This window comes from Gallus gallus, chromosome 2, assembly GCF_016699485.2.
Source record: "Gallus gallus isolate bGalGal1 chromosome 2, bGalGal1.mat.broiler.GRCg7b, whole genome shotgun sequence".
NCBI classification, from domain to species: Eukaryota; Metazoa; Chordata; class Aves; order Galliformes; family Phasianidae; genus Gallus; species Gallus gallus.
The window spans coordinates 37429961-37443625 of record NC_052533.1 but is presented as its reverse complement, the minus strand read 5'-3'; the positions used below and the strand labels follow the sequence as shown (position 1 = coordinate 37443625).

General features: G+C 37.9%; 1 protein-coding gene across 6 annotated transcripts in view; it reads right to left on the bottom strand.

Annotated features, from left to right (window-relative positions):
- The window catches only part of RARB (retinoic acid receptor beta), a 324329-nt gene that overhangs the window by 302758 nt on the left and 7906 nt on the right, over positions 1-13665 (bottom strand). For 5 of the 6 annotated variants that reach the window (XM_040676713.2, XM_040676707.2, XM_040676732.2 and 2 more), the window contains exon 2: positions 12787-12881. The gene's annotated coding sequence lies outside the window, so the exon portion shown is untranslated. The remainder of the gene's footprint in view (positions 1-12786; positions 12882-13665) is intronic. The other variant, XM_015281314.4, reaches the window with a different exon arrangement.

Sequence of the window (13665 nt, the reverse complement as noted above, 5' to 3'; positions counted from 1 at the left end):
CTCACTTCCACTGTTCAAAAAACTTTTGTCCCAAAAGGCAACAGTGTAAGTTCTAAATTCTGCAAAAAAAAAAAAAAAGCAATGGTTCTAACAGCTCACATGTGACCCCCACAAAACTTTATCATTTTTACACATCTTAGGTGCTTTTTTGAACTGATGTTTAGGAAAGCATTTCCATTTTGGGTATTTTAGAGTTCTTTGGTACACTAGGTTGTAGTCAGGCTTTAGGAAGAAACTTCAATGGGTCAGACAATTTTACTGCAAAAATACTACATTTAGATTCCTTTCTCAATGTTTTTTTTACTGTTCTTTTTCACTTGTTTATTTTTGTTGTTGTTTTTAACTTCTTCCAACTTTTTCAAGAATATTTTGCCCTTGTTTATTTCAGCTACTGTACCTCCATATAAAATCACCGGAATCGGTGGTTCAGAAATACTCCTATGGGAATCTTTTCCTTCTAAAAGCACAGTATCAGATGGTCATTTCTACCTTTACAAACAGCTTTTCACAGCAAAAAATAGCATTGATCTTTAAAGCTCTAAAAAAAAAAAACATCTGAATACAGCCAAAGAGGGAATACATTTCACCTTCTTATCAGCTTTAAAGTATCAGAACTTCAACGAGTAATAAACCACACATTACTGAAATTAAGTAAGCAAAACAGTCCAGTAACTTGAACATTTTATGACGACGTGGTCTAAATCTTGCGAAAAGCAATTTCAAATTGAGTATTTTAGAAAAGGAATGGAAAGTTACTTCTTGAGTGTTGAGAGCAAGAATATAATTCTTTCACCACTGGACTACCAGCTTACAACTGTAAGTTGTTCCCTCAGACTTTATGTAATAGTTTACCAATTACATGCCAATTCCACTGTTTGCAGTTGCCACTGGAATGCTACTACTTAACCTTCTCAGTTTGCACTTAAAATTCAAGAAATTAACAATTTCTCTGTCCTGTAACTGACACGTAAAGAATTTGAAAATGCATGAACCTCAAGAACTTGTAAAAACAAAAAACTCTGCTTTCAGAGATGAGCAGTTATCTTTATGCCCAACGGAAAAGGCTGTTGCCTCTCTCTGAGCTCAGTCTTTATTTCATGGTCATTTCTATCCAATCCAATGCTGCCGATGATACTTCAAACACTTAGAATTTCAATGAAATTATCATAACAAAGGTTGTCAAACTTTTGCAAATTTTCTGAGTTAGGCACATTTTGCTTGTGGTTTAAGTCTCAGCACCTTTCCATAAGGTTTTGCCACCACTACCGTGTAGTTTCCATAGCAGCTTGATCTTCTAGGCCGTTCTGTGACTAGGACAAGCCTGGGGCAATAAGAGGTCTGCCCAACATTCCCTACTCTTAAGGTTTCCTGGTTGTTAGCAGAGTGAGCTCCACACTTGTGTGCCAATCCTTGTTGTTTTGCATTTGTGAGTATGGCCCAATGGAAAGCTCTATATTTTGCAGCAAACTGAAAAGGTCAACAGGCCGTTAGCAGCTACGCGTTGACAATAAATCTAAATACGTGTGCATATATAGCTTAAATACATATGTAAATAGTTTATATTGTGGTTACATATAAACTGTGTTTACATAAAAATACATACAGAATAACTAACAGTTTTCACTTATTACATCCAATCACATCAATAGCCAAAAGAGTTAATACTCGTAAAGAGGAAAGTCACATATCTGGTATTAATTTGATCCTTTCAAAACTGCATCTTCCAACTTATGATACCTCCAGTGATTCCCTGTATAACTTTATACATTTTTTTTTTCTTCTCCTTCACATAATATTGCAGTGTACTCAATTTCTACACCTGGTAACCAAGCACTGACTTTGTAAGAGTACCTTTCTGATAGCTCATGTCTTGCACATACATACTCTTCTGTAAAGAAATAAAGCCAGATGACATCAAACCGGTTTTCTGAAGCTACCATTTCAGAAAAACCATGAACAACTCAGAAAAATACAGCTGCACAATTTTTAACAAAACAATATGGTACCTGATGCGATGCATTAACGGTCCATAATGTTATTGAACAAGACTACAAGAGAGACACTTTACTTGCACTTGCTTGTCAGACAATTACTCTCTGCTACTGTAATACTTCATGTGCATACTTCCAAGGAAGACTCATGAACGCATAGGTTCATTAAGGGAATGAGAGAATCGATTGTAAAATGGAAAAGGCTGAGTGAGGTCATATTTCAAAGAGATGAATATGGTACACTCCATTATGTTGTAATCAGCCTCTCTCTTTCATCCTAAGAACTGTAATAGTCTATCCTAATTTAAAAAAAAAAATTCACTGCCTGCATCCTACCTTCATCCCAAATACAGTGAGGAATTCAAATGTGCTGCAGGCAGTTTCCATTTACCATGGTCTTTGGAGAAGACGGTATTGATGTTGCTGACCATTTTTCTCCTTAATAAGAAAAACATTCAAATGCTACTAATATTGCTGCCTTGGCAAACCACATTTAATAGATGGGACTTGCCCTGTACATGACACACAGAACATCAATCAAGGCTGAATTTTATTTCAATTTATTATGGTTGCTGTCTAAATGAAAAAATGCTTATATCGTTAAAATGTCTTACAATACAAATGTGCAAATGATGCAATCACCCATTTTGTAAAAAATTTCTGATTTTGATTAAAAATATCTACAGTTGAACTTCTAAATATTTAATAAATGTAAAAACAAAAACCAAGCACATTAAGAAACCACAGTAATTGGTATCTGGTGTAATATGGTTTTGTGCTTGACAGCTTTTATCTTTAGGAGGTTAGTTTATTAGGTATTCTTCTTTTGTAATGATAGAAACTGCCTTTTTGTTAAAGTCACTCAGAATAAATTACTTTAATCTTTACAATCTTTGCTTCATTCAGCACTCACATATATGGTTTGTTGTTGACTTTCCTTTGGTTTTGTTTTGAAGTTATTTATCGCAGTATCCAGCTGTCTCTAGACTCTGTACCAAGTAGCCTGCAAAAGTTCCCTAAGCCTTCCCAGCTAAGGGAGTCTGGACACTACACCATTACCAAGGGATAGAAACCAACACCTATTAGAAAACAGACAGCACTCCATTTTGTAACCGATTAGGGAGCCCAAACATGCCCTAGAAAGGTTGTGCTGACACACTCAGCAAGCAACAGCATCAGGACTTCACTGAGACGACTGCCCTCCTAACTGCTCTGTCCCCAGTTGCACAAATCTACACATGCGAGGTTCTAGTCTTCCTGTAAGACAGCACTACAGACTGCCATAAAAGCCAGCTAAACCCAATGGTATTTAAACCTCATTAAACTGTCATACTGCCTCTATATATTTCCTTCCACATTACTGCTTATTAACATGCAACTGTTATATAAATATAAACCTCCCCCCTGGTAAACAGATGGCTCTTTCAGATGACTCATTTGGAAATGCTCAAATGTCCACAGCCTAAATGTACTGTTAGACATCAAAGAAAGAAAAATGTTACAAAATGTCATAAGCATGTAGCAGGTCAAAAAAAAAATATCAGTTTTTACTAGAAAATGAGAGTTTGGCATGAATACGCAGGCAACTTTCTAGTGTTTTCTTACATGTTTAAAACTATTTGGAACAGAGTTCAGACACTACAGGCAAAAAGACTGAACTGCAGAAATGGTCTCTCGAAGTACAGTAAACCATGGCAAGATGTGACATACCGGAACAGGGGTAGTGTGGTTACACGTCGCGTCCCGTGGTTCTGCAGCTTGCAGGGTAACCACCACTCATGCACAAGTCCAAGCACCTTTAATGAGACAGAATTAGGCATGCAAGATTTTTGCCTCGCACTGCATTTTATCATAGCCAGAACTGAAGAGCAATTTGAGCTTAGCCTTTTAAAAAACAATGGATAAATAACTGGAAACGAAGGAAGTGTGGGAAAGCTACATGACAGATAAATGGGAATTTTATAACACTGCATACTGTAAAGGCTGCCAGAATGTGTTGAAAGAAGAAGCACCAGTTAAATCACATCCTGCTGCAGCTGTCCAACTTTATAGCTAAAATGTTCTTATTAATTTTGTTAAACAATTAAAGTAGGAAATCCAAAATATTATTACAAGTATGTTGGCTTGACATTTTCTCTTCTCCAGATTTAATAACAGATAGAGCACTCTGAACTTCAAAGGGCAATGAATGTATACAAATTGTGGGAATTCGTACCCTCAGGGCCATGAAGTCATTGTCATATGGAAGCTCCACAGATCTACATTATGCCATACATTTCTGAAAGACATTTTGGAAAAGCAAGGAAGGAGTTATGGGACTGGTCTGACATTTAGGGGGTCTCAATTTCATTTCCTTCTCTGACGGACAGTCCTTCCTAGTGCCACACAAAGCATGAGTAAATGATTTCCCTTACCTCAGTTTTCCATTTTTAAAATGGAGACCATTTAGATACCTGTATCAAATCAATATTAAACAGTGGAAATAAAAAAGAAAAGAAAGAAAAACATTTCTTCTATGCATCTTTTTTTCCTTCTCAGATGGGAAGACACCTGAAAGCTCAATTTTCCAGCAGCTCTGACTGCATGGTCTTAAACAGTTTGAAATCAACCTAAACACTACTCAGAAGTAACATGCTTTGCATTCTGCAGGTCTTAATGTCACTGGATATCCTTCCATTTCAAAGTGCTTCTCTGTGATAGAAGAGATACAGAAGAATGAGCACTAGTGAAGTTAATAAACAAAATGCATTCACGGCCCATTACTTCAAATAACTTTGCCATATAAATAGTCCACTCATAAAATAATGGCCTCAATTAACATTTAATTCTCGCACAATGCATTTGTAATGTATTGCAAGGATTAAAAGTTCTGCATGAATATCACTATTCTAGAAGCGCCACAACTTACAAGAAAAGTACTGACGTTATTTTCCACTTGATTAAAATTAGGTGTCTCCACCCCCCATAAGCCTCCTTGCCCTGGAATAATTACAATAAGAGATACTCTTCTATGTGTTGAAGCTCCCAATCTCCTCGCTGATTCTCAGTTTCGATCTGAAAACCCATAAACACTCTAGCACAGCATGACTGGAGAGGGAAAAGCAGAGAGGTCTCACCATCCTGCTAGTCCTGCAATTTCATTCGCAAAGCGAGGTGAATTTACTGTGTATGCGTGCTTCCATCCTTTGTACAACAAGGTGGAGTGCAGCAAATTTTCTGAGCTCCCCATCAGCTAAAAATATGCCAGCACTGCCACTGCTGAGAACAGACACTTGAGGACAAGACTGAGGCAAGACTGGAAGAGTATTTCTGACATTATCTGGACATTTTAATAGCAGCATGTGATAGAAGAGCAGCTTGTAACTTGATAAATTTAAATGTCGTGTGAAAGACCTTCCCTCACTCAGCAATCTTAGGGTTTTCCAAGCTAAACTGACTGCCTAATGCACTCTTTTAGAACAGAAAATTAAGACGTTAACTGGGAAAGAGAGTATCTTTGTAATACGCGGCTGCTTTTATCCTGCAACACAATGACTGAGCATTGATGAGATGATAACACAGTCAATTAATCAAACACCAACAAAACACATTCTAACAGTGACTGCCACATTCATGGTGTCATTTGAGGAACTGACTCTAGTACACATGGATTTATTTTGTTCCGGGGTTTGACCTGAATCCTAATGAAATTAAATATTAGAACAAACCAAGCCAGTGCAAACCACTAGCTTTTGAAGGCATGCTGCAAAACCTGCTGAAAAAGCCATAAGACGCTTCCCTACAAATCTGGAATGAGGAAGACCAAAAAGCTCCTGGAAATTTAAAACGGACCTTACTCTGCCAACTTAATTTATCTGACAAGTGCCTCAATGGACAAATGATTGATTGAAAAAAATACTAAGAGCAGGACAGGTCTGAATTTAAAATCCTGCCAACGCCTATTAACCTCAAAACATGTTTAAGACTGTGCTGGCACTTCTGCCCACGAGTTAGCCTAAATGACAAAAGAAAAAAAAACAACTGTTTCAAGGAAAATGAAACATATTAAAAAAAAATACAGCTGCTTTTCATCCAGTATTTTCATTCCAGGTATTGTCTTACTTTAAATTTATTGTTAATATAATGCGTTATTAGTTGCCCTTAATAAGCTCTGTATACGTCCAAGAAAACTGCATACACCGACAAAGACACTTCTAGTTTTGCACAACACATGGCTTTTTTATATGATATGTTCACTCTTGAAAACTACTCCTTCACAAAATGAAAATTCAGCAGAATCCTTAATAGCTTTCATATTTCAGTCTAATAGGTAGCATGGCATTGCACTGCCACCCACCTCTGCTACAATATTGCACAGCACATTTAACAGACATTTGCTTCCTTCACACAGTCCTTATGTGCAGCTTCTGCAGGACCTTAGTATTAACATTTAACAGAGTCTATGAGCATTAAGCACATTTATGAACACCTGCTAGAACATTTTATTTGCCTTAAGAGTTTTATTACATCTGTTAATTTTTCTTGCTATGCTTTATGGGCCAAATCCTGGTCCAGTTTTAGCCTAAACTCCCACTGACTTCAACAGGAAGTGGATGTGATTGTATGTGGTTTTCCATACAAATACAGCTTTAACAAAACCAGATCATTGGTAAGCACAATCCTGGACAGAAAAAGACAGTTCCTACGAGCAAAAAAAAAACAAACACAAAAAAACAAAAAAACAAGACGAACTACTGAACCCAGTCTTCAGTTAGAGATTAAAAACCAAAGAGTTATTTAATACACAGTTCTGTAAAGTTCACTGACATCAAGGCTGGAGGTAGAAGCCGTACAGGTATCCCATGCACAAACACCTATGGCCTCCCATGCCTTGGTGGGATGTTCTACCATCAAATCTCCCACTGATTTTGCAGAGGAAGTCATATTAAGAGTGTTGTGAATATGGTATCTACAACTTAGAGAGAGATTGTAATGGAGGATTCCAGACAGACTACTTCAAACCCCCCTAAAAAATTAAATTTAATTTATAATACATAAACACTACTTTGACTGCTGCTACAGAAAGCCCTAAAGTAGTAACAACAGACAGGGAGCAAACAGTAGAGGATATGACAAAACCACTTCTGTTTCACAGCAGCTTGACAGTAAGTGCTTGATTCAATGCATACTATTAAGAAAAAAAAAATCAAAACAATTATAAAATAAAATTATAGACACAATGATGAATGGTGACAGATGAAATGCTAACAGATCTAGCACCATACACAAAAACCATTGATTTTCTCTGATTACTACTTAGGTGATCAGAGTGTATTAGGTACTAGTTGCCTGCTTGCTCCAGATTTTATTAATGCTCCAATATCAGGCACCCAATTTGGAAATCAATTCTTACCTCATCATTTTTCTCTGAAGGATTCTATTATTCACAATTGATTTAACAGAAATGAAAGGCTTACCATTAACAAGAGCCAGCTGCTGACACTTCTTAGATGAATTATTGAACTTCTAAAAGTGAATTAACTTAACCATCACCAAGACTTATTGTCTGATGTTTCTCATACAAAAGTCAGTGTATTTATAATTACAGACTCAAGCAGAAGCAAGTAGCTTCTCTGGCACCTCCTTAAACACCTACCACATACACCAAGTAAATTATTAGGGAGATTTGTAAAGAAACAGATAGGAGTTACGCACCAAATACACTCAGTGGGAGCTTTGTGTCTACCTTTTTATGCCCTTAATCTTTGTCATCTTTCTAAAACTGTAAAGATAGGGTCATTTTAGGCTTCAGAAAGAGAAAATCCAATTTGTGGTATGTTCCATCTTTGTCTACTGTCAAGTTTCCTACACCTGACCATGCCCTCCCAAAGGCCTACAGAAGACTGTTAATTCATTTTAAGTACAGGGTGAAGATCCATCTTAGGAATTGAAATAGCAGTAGAAATAGACAACTGCAAGTGGAAGCAGTACTGCAACTCCAACCCCCAAAGCAGCATAAACCTGAAGAGCTGGAGGCCCACCCATAAAGTTTACCATCTAAGCTAACAAGATACTTGCTCAGCGTGTAAATTCATCATTCCCATTTTCCAGACTAAGAACTAAGCTTTGCTGAAGATTAGTTCACCTCCTCGTGCAAGAGCTTTTGTTCTATATATTACAAAGCTGGTGAAAGGATTTTAACCCCCCAATCAACAGTTTCATACTGACAACAGGTTTGAAAGGGCAGTACATCAGAACAGCATCTATGTTGCAATCCCATGAATTAATAAACTGGGACTCAAGTCCTACACATTCCCTAGCAGAGGCACTGCTAATAATGCTATTCATGAATCATCACTGAGAAATGCTGATAAAAACCTGTTTGTCAGGAGTGTTAAGAGCACCCAGCTATACTGGTCTATAAAACAATTTACTGTCAAATGCAAGAGGAACTGTGCTAAGTGATACACTACCCTTAAGCCACAGGTTAGCAAACCACAGCTGTCTGGTGGGATATCAAACTGCACAAACTAGTGAGCATTTTGGGTTTCACTAAGCTTTTTTCTAATCTATACTACCTGGCTGAATATGCTCCTAAAATGGCAATGGCAACTGCCATCTCCTTTAGCATTCACATACTTGTAGAGCTCAGCTCAGTTATATTTATCCCTGTAACTGCTCTGAAGACTCCAACTCAAGATCAAGTTGAGACATGAGGCGAGATCTACCCAGGAAGTCTTCTGGATTAATAAAATAAACCTCTGCCTTCCATTTATTGTGGAATGATGATACCTGATTGATCCTTCCACACAAATTGAAGGTCAGCTACTGCCCGAAGTCACTAGGGTCTCCTGTCCAAGTCCTTAATGGATGTACTTGGACACTGTTGGTGGCAAAGTATCTGGACCTTTTTTTTTTTTTTCCCTCTTTTAAATTGGGTTAGCATCTGAAGAAGATACACTTAGCACTGCATTTCTCATCCTCACACTCCTCCATCTATTTTGCCTCCAATGTTACTACAACTAATGTTTAACTAAGAGTTTCAACGTCAAGGAAAATGAGAAGGGAAGAAGTCTGACAGACAGAACCTCCAAACTCAAAAGCCTTACTGTTTTAGGAAAAAAGGCCAAAGGTGGGTTTTTTGTTTTTTGTTTTTTTAATATATTCATGACACAATCATACTTTTTTTAAGTATCCAAACTTTTCTATGTGCCTTTTCTCCACAGAGCAACACTTATTAACTGCAGACTGGCTGGCTCTAACAAGACTCATTAAATTTGATATCTAAATAAAATGCATCTCAGCAAGTACTTCATAAGAACTCATTTTAAAGGACATGGACATTGGCAAGTTTCTTTCTTTTCTTGTGCTCATTTTTTCCAGTGTTTCCCACATTATGAACCTCTTAATGCTATAAGACAGAAGATTGCACAAGTGGTCCTACTGGTTCTTTCCAATGGGAATAGTGTGGTCAGAATCTGGCATTCAACAAAGTTTCCATTCCTACATAGGTCTCATTTATTTTTCAGTTTAAAAATAAGACCATATTACTTTGGCATGTAACTAGAGCTGCTCCTATAATGCAGAAGAAATAACACTGCTGGCGAGCCCCCAAAGCTGTTCTGAAACAGAAATGCATTGGTAGAACTTTTATAAAACTTTTTTGACTAGAAGTAGAATTCAGCACTAGCCTCAATGGGAAAAACTTCACTCAAATCAATCACGTTACACAGTCACTTACTGCAGATCTGAATCTCTATTAAGTTTACATAATGCAAATGTGTAAGCCAAAGCGTTGAACCAAATTCTGTTGAACCAATTCTGTACATCTCCTACACAAATAATACCTGAACACTGACTTATATGATCAGTCTCCTACGAAACTTGTTTTTCCTCAGACACAAATACTAACGTGCTATTTACTACATACTGCAACCGTGACAGTTTTTTTTTTTCCCCCACAATATAATAATTATCTCACTCAGGTGCCCAGTTGTAAGGATATGATGAAATTACAGTTGCAAGACCTATCTTCCTGCACCAGTTATAGGCACTGAAGAAAATAACATAGATCTGACGTTTCGTAACTTCTGAGGATTTGGCTTTGCAACCTACTTTTCAAAATACTTTTTTTGCATGTCATACACCAGGTTTTTTACAGAATGAATCAGCAGTGTGCAACAGTATTATCAACCCAACTCCCAGCAAGAGTCGACTCTCAAAATTACTATAGGACAAGCAGTTACCTGAACATCAGTGCCCATCTCCTTGAATATCCAAAAAATTGTGAGCTGACAGGTACAGCACAGAACTTACAAGGAGATCTGTAGCGTTCTGGAGCAGCTGTTGAAAGCAACTTCTCGCCAGAGAGGGAGAAAATAATGTGATAGCGGTATCAGGCTGCTTAGGCAAGCTCATGAGTTTGAGGTAGGGATCACAGTTAAGGCCTTTCTCCTTACTTCAGTCCCCTACTCCTGACTGGGAAATGCAGACTGTTCTTATTCTGTCAGGTGAGGGGGCAACAAGATCATCTAATTCGTCACTGAAAGCACGCACAAAACTGCCATTTTCCCCAACAGATAGTGCTCTTTTCCTTCTTCAGTGACTGTGTGTTCCCAGTGCTGAGAAGGCCAGTGATTTGGGCAAGGTATCTATTCCTTCCTAAGGATCTTCAAAGAAGAGTAACTGACTTGTAAACTTCCACATCTGATCAGATCTCAACAGAAGTTCATTACTTAAGTAAAAGAGAAAAGTATTTCAATTGCCTGAGAACTACCATACCACCAAATATCAACATCCACTGCAAGCAAAGGAGGCGTAAAATCATCTCAAAGAAAAAGCAATTTGGGATTTACAAATACTTATGTATTTAAGTTCAACTTCTAAGTACTAGTTACTTACCCTAGGGTCGACTTGACCTTAAAATGCAGTTGTTGGGGTACTAAATTGAAAAGCTTCATTGTTAAGTTTTTTGAGGGGAGGGATGGTGGGTGTTGTTTTTTTGTTTACCTGTTACGCTACTGCTGGAGATAAAAATGACAAAGGAATGTAGACTGGAATTCTTTACCTTCAGATTCTTAAGAACTCATACCCAACATACCACAACTCACAAACTGCTTCAAGTACTTCAGCTAAGCACATTCGCTATAACTGTAGAAGTCAGGCTGCTCACGTATACAATCAAGTATTTTTCAATAAAATGTGACATATGGGGGATATTTATTGACTTAAAACAGTTCATAGAATCAGCAAATAGGAAGAAATACAGGAGATGATTATGTTCAGATCCTAAAATTGTAATTAACATTTCATCCACACACGTGGTTAGACAAGGCATCAAATAATCTCAATACACAGCTACTTTAGGAGTGAAACTCCACCCAATCCTCACACTGAAAATATATTGCTTTCTCCCTCCCCCTTCCCCTCCATGTAGTTTGTCTAAGAATTAGTGTCATAATAATCATCTAATCTTCAGGAATTTAAGGCCAATTTGCTACTGAGGATAGCAAGACACGATCATTACCTTTTTATTTCCACAGTGGAAATAACATACTACAGGTGTTTCAGAAAGACTTTGATTTTTGAATCCAGCCTCTTTCCATATGTTACTGACTCCAACAGAGGCACGTTTTTATTTAGGCTAAATCATGCCTTATGGGACACACTTATGAGGAAGAAAGGAGGACATGCAACTGGCATTTGAGACATATTGCCAATGCAGAGCTGCCAAAAGCACACAGCGGGGAGCATGTTTTGGCTATCATGAGCAGAATAAGCATGCACTCCTCAACCACTGCCAGCTGGCATTTGTTTCCAAACACAGAATACTCACTAGGCAGTTTGGAGACTGGACATGCTCCTAACCTTAAACTACGCTCCCATAAAAACGCACTGCTGAGATACCTCATTAACAATGCCTGTCTCCTAGCTTACTGCCAAATAAGAAACGCTGAATGACAGAGAAAAATCATACATTTCCGCTATGCAAAAAAAAAAAAAGAAGTATTTTAAGTATCTTAATGTACTCAACTGCTTATGGCAAGAAGAAGATTTTAAAAGGGCTGGAAGCAGCTTCTGCCCACATCTTGAGAAGCAGAAACACTGTCACTGTTCCACAACACATGGATAGAAAAAGTGAAATCCAGAGATTTACAGCAAACAAATGCAACAATGAGGAGCAAGAGTGGCTGGCACTGTGATTATAAACATGTTTAATGCAACCACTAGCAATCCTAACAACAGAGATGCTCCCTCCTTTATGTGCTGGGGTAGGTTTCTGGGTAGAAGATTAATGTTCCTCTCCATCTGCCAATGACTATATAGGTCCCGTGGGCTTTGCACCAAGGGTACTTTGCCCTTAGGATGAAAAAAGAAATGGGAATTTGTGTTGGATTTCCTCATGCACCCACCATTTCCAGCAACACTTCCAATTGACAAGTGCGTATTATTTCCACTTTATCTACCAAAAACATATTTTAGCACTGTAGTTCAACTGTGATTCCAATTAGATTTTTCAAAGAGAACAGTTAAAAGAAGAACAAACCAACAGGGGGCACTTTTCACTTTTAAAGTGCTTACCTGATATACTCTACATTGGTATTTTCCCTATAAGTGCTCCATTCATTAACTTTTTACTGTATTTTCAAAGTCACTCCCCTCCTTTAGATTCCCCCTTCTCTATAACAGATAGCCTGCTGTCATAGACCAAGCATTTCTGAAGAAAAAAAATTAACCGGAAAATGCCATGCAAAGGAGAAGGAACTAACTACAATCTTCAATTTCTTTGGATTCTGTGAGTGGATTTTTAACTTACCGCCTTAACTCTACCTTCGCTCCTGAGGGCTGGAAGCAGCTCAGAGGGAGCTTGACAATGGGGTAGTTTTCAAAGTCCTAGGCCAGTCTGACATCCTGGAAGAAAATGGGAAAGAGCAGTCAAAATGTAATTTCGAAGGAATAATGCCACACACTCATCGCTAGAACAATGACTGATACTCTGGGCAAAATTAGGAAACATCTAATACTATCTCCAGCATGGACAAACAATAAATCATAAACCAGTCTTGCTTCACTGAAGTCTTTGGATGTGGATGTCTCAGGCTCCTGCTCCCACTGAATGCCCCTAGAGATTGCAACACAGACTCTCTTCTCACTCCCAGCACAAGGAAGAAGCAGGCATCCATGCCAAAATTCTCAGTGAGCACTGAAGAATTTCATGGCTGGTCGAAAGTGCACTAACACGGAGAACATGCAACCAACTTCCCCCAGTTTACTCAACTTAAGTTTTGGGGAATTGAAAACAAATAAACGAAGAAAAACAACCAGCTGAAAAAACAGCTGAAACTCTTAGCAGCTGAACCATCAACATAACAAAACTCTAACCTCTTTTTAAAAATGGCTATGTGTTTTCAGTAATGTAGCTTCTACCAATCCTTTAGATCCAAGAAGGCACCGCTCATGTCAACCTGCTTCTACCAGCAAGGAAAACAGGACAAGAAAAATGTCAAGGGGAGAAGGAAAAAAGGAAAAAATCTTCAGGGAAAGAAAAAAAAAAAAGAAGTCTGTCCATGACCATGCAAAAATGCAGAAAATACCCAGAGAATACAGTACTTCTCCTACATAACAGCAGCACTACAAAACAATGAGCTTGAACCAACAAAGTGCTCTCTCTGTTCAGCCTTTAGTACTCATAATA